We start from the raw sequence: 4,270 nt of genomic DNA, 5'->3' as shown, positions 1-4,270 counted from the left end.
GGGTACTCGGGCGTGACGTCATCACATCGCGCCAGGGCCTCTGACGGTCATAGAGGATGACTGGTCACCATCATCTCTATGCTGCACATCCGGCGATCATCTCTCCGGGCCCCCGATGGGGACGGGAGAGGCCCGGAGAAGCAACCGGATGGCGGCGGGAGGGATGTCCCCTCTCCTCACCTATAAGAATGATCAAGCGGTGGAACCGCCACTATGATCGTTCTTATGATGCCAGGATCGCCACCGGAAGAAAATTACATCTGAATGATGCCTATAGGTGCAGACATCATTCAATATCCCCGCACAAAGTACAGGACATCATTGACGTCCACCCGGGGTGACAGATCCCTTTTTGGACGTCATATGACAGTGTGGGTTTTAAAGTGGTTAAGAAGGAGATTTTTTTTTTTAATCAAAAATGTTAACAAATGCTGGGAGCAAAATTTTTAGCGTTTATCAGCGTCAGAGCGTTTTTACAGCAGCACCCACTAGGTTTTTTTTTTCTGCTCAAAAACGCCACTGCCCAAAACTGTGCATGGACACATAGGAAAACATGATGGAGAGTTTAATGACTGTAGGAAAAAAAAACATCTACTGCAAAAAACGTCCAGTGAGCATGAGGGCCTCAGTACGCTCCTTCAGACAATTGTTGTCCAACCTTTCCGCCAACCAACTGTTGGATGACATGCTTGTAAAATTTCAGGCGTCAAGAGTCTTGTAACGGTATGGCCCATGACCCAGAGGCTCTTGAAGGGGTGGGGAACTCCTGTTTTAGCTTCACCAATGACTCCTTGTCTAGGGTCATCTATGTCCACTAGGGGCATAGGATGACTAAGAAATGATATCTTGGATTTACATGAGATGGACAGTAATGATAATCCACTATATATTCAAGAATGTCTGCAAAGAACTAATTACAGGTTGTTGATTCTGAACCCAACAGGTCAATAGGAGAGTGACTCATTCAACGTGGAACATAGACTGTTAAGGTGGTAATTAAGTCTGCTACTGTCATGTAAACTAACCCTTGTCTGGCTTCTAAAGACCATTTCATTGTGTGATGCTAATTAACACTTTATTGTGTGAAAGTTCTATTGATGAAATATGGATTGTATAGCAGGTAATAAGAGCTTATCTCAGAGTCACCTTGTCTGGGTAAAAGGATTAGTAATTAACTCATGTAGATTATCTTGGTGCCAAAAAGTCTGACTAAAGATGGGTATTGGGCTCATTGTGTCATGTTGTGGGTGGAGTTGATTGATTGTTCACTCTTGGTTTCTACTGTATAAAAGCCTTGAGTTTACCATTAAAGTATCTATCCGTTTTGAACCAGAGAACAGAGCTGTGTGTCTCGTTTCCTGGGGAATCCTATGGCCGTGTTCGTCTGCTGGATTTGAGTGTCAATAAGATATCGTGTCCTTGGTGGAATGGAAATCTAAGCGGCGTAACCCCTGATCCTACAAGTCTGTTATCCAATTTCGTTTCATCAGTGCACAAAAGTCAAAAGTACAAACATGCATGCTCGAATCAATGCTCACCAAACACAAATTAGCAAAAGGGCCCAAAGGGTGGCGCTCAAGAGCTGAAATTCCTCATAGTACATCACTATGTTCGTGTTTGTTGGTCGACAATTGCGTACTGTTAGTATACTAAGACAAGATCCAGGCACACACCCTTTTGACAAAAATCAGGCGCTCGGTTGGCCAACAATTGTACGTGTGTACCAGGCGTTAGGCACACAAATACCTTTTGTAAAAGAATCTTTCCCATCATCTGAACTTCCAGAGGAGCTTGATGTATAGAAGGTGGAGACACCAGACCTAAATCATTTTTGCAGGTTGAGTACAATGCCAGATGATCTCAGCAATCCAAAAAATATATATCTGCTTAGCAGACCGCATGGCAGAAAAAAAAAAATCGTAAAAAAGATACGGAAACCAAATTACTTTTTGGGATGCAACATATAGAACCACAAGATAAGCGCTGCCTGCCACTGTGTTTCCTAGGTGTACGGGACACGTGTGTGATATGGAGTTGCATCAGCAAACATGCAGGAGGCCCCGGAAATATTTAAATCGTGGAACGAGGCACGGAATCCAAATTGCTTCTTGGTAGATTTTTGCCTCGGGGAAATAAAATGCCATCTCCAGAACATTTCAAGGTTTTTCCCCCCTTCTTTTCCCTCCCTCACTCTGCCCTCTTCTTCCACCTCCCCTATCTCCTTCTACCTCTTTCCTCTCTCTCCCCCCCCCCTCTTTTGTCTCTGGGTTTCATGGTTCCCTCACTTATTTCATTAAATTTTTTTTCACATTTGTCACGGTGACACTTTTTCACCATTTCACAAAACATTTAAGTCTCAACTTACGATTAACCTACGTATATAGTTAAACAGGTCCACCTCCGCAGTTGTCCCCCTTGGTCGCTGTGGGATGCCTTTCCCGCGGTTGGCTGCGACTTCCGAGCGACTTGGTGTTCTCTCCATAGGTAAGCCACACAGCGCTTGTTCACGTAAGTAATGTTTATTTGCATATTTTAAATACTCCAATACTTGTTTGACACTTGATTGGCCTATGCATGTTTATTTATATGTATATATATAGCCCTTTGTGCTAACAACTATGTATTATTTTTAGAATTCTCCTGACGAAGCGACCCAGTCGCGAAACTAGTTGAGACCCCGTTTTGCGTGATCTCCTCTTTCACCGTGATCCTCCCTCCAGGGACTACTCTAGCCCGATGACTTGTATGGCTGGTCACAAAATATGTTCATTGTCCTGTATTATTGTTTTGATGTTTTTTTATGACTATGTTTATCTTTTTTGATACCATGTTAATAAATTGATATATTTATTTTACTCTTACTACCTTTCGAGTTGATTTTTCTATACAGTACCGATCTAGTCCTCTTGCCCCCCTTTCTTTTTGGTCCTTGGGGTCCTTCAAGTCCTTACTCTATTCTAACTGACTTTTAGGATGATGGTACTACTATTTCTTTGTTTATACAAAGAGGTTCTTATTTAACCACTTGCTGCCGGCCGTACAACTTTGTACGGCCGCAGTGTGGATCCCAATTGCCGGGAGGCCGTCTATATACGGCCTCCAGCCACTGGGGGTGCGCGAGCGCCACCGGCGGTGGGGCGCGCGTGCCTGCCGCATCACTGAGATGCTGATGCGCGTGCCTAGCGGCCGCGATGTCCTCCAGGCACCCGCGATTGGCGGTTACACGGACAAGGACGTGGATCTGTCAGGGAGAGAGGAGACCGATGATGTGTCCCTTGTACATAGGGACACAGATCGGTCACCATCCCCAGTCAGTCCCCTTCCCCCACAGTTAGAAACACTATGCAGGGTACACATTTTACCCCTTACTCGCCCCTTAGTGTTAACCCCTTCCCTGCCAGTCACATTTATACAGTAATTAGTGCATATTTATAGCAACAAGTAAAACATTTTTTTTTCAAAATTGTCGCTCTATTTTTGTTTATAGCGCAAAAACGAAAAACCGCAGAGGTGATCAAATACCACCAAAGGAAAGCTTTATTGCAACTGCAACTTCGGACCATTGGCATTTGTATAGCGATCAGTGCTATAAAAATGCATTGATTACTATAAAAATGCCACTGGCAGTGAAGGTTTTTTTTTTTTCTTTCTCTCTCTTATGCTTCACGGCTCTTTCCCTTGCTCCTCTAAGGGTTTGATACCCTTCCCCCCTCCTTCTCCCTCTCTTTTCTCTCTTCTTCCTTCTAAACCGTGGATTGATTCAGGGTAACATCTCACCAGCGGCGCTTAGATGCTGACTCTCCAGTGGGTATTTGGCGCCTTAACTAAGCTCAAAAATCAATCAAAGGGCGGGCAAGGGGTTAAGTATGTTCCCTGGGTGTGTTCTAACTGTAGGGGTGGTGGCCTCATTAGGGGAAATGACTGATCGCTGTTCATACATTTTATGAACAGAAGATCAGCATTTCTCCCCCTGACAGGACCGGGAGCTGTGTGTTTACACACACAGCTCCCGGTCCTCGCTTTGTAACGAGCGATCGCGGGTGCCCGGCGGTGATCGCGACCACCGGGCACGCGAGCCAGAAGAGCCGAACTGCCGCCGTAGAACTGTGGCGGCTGGTCGGCAACCAGTTAATATATTGTTTTAAGCTAGAATTTGGAATGTTTCAAGCTAGAATTTGGAATGTATTTATCACCTACTATTAGCACCCCCTTATTATTATACACCCCCCACTTATGCATGTATATGACCTTCCGGTCCAACAAAGTAATC

Source organism: Rana temporaria, chromosome 1, assembly GCF_905171775.1.
Source record: "Rana temporaria chromosome 1, aRanTem1.1, whole genome shotgun sequence".
NCBI lineage: Eukaryota > Metazoa > Chordata > Amphibia > Anura > Ranidae > Rana > Rana temporaria.
This window is presented reverse-complemented; position numbering follows the sequence as displayed.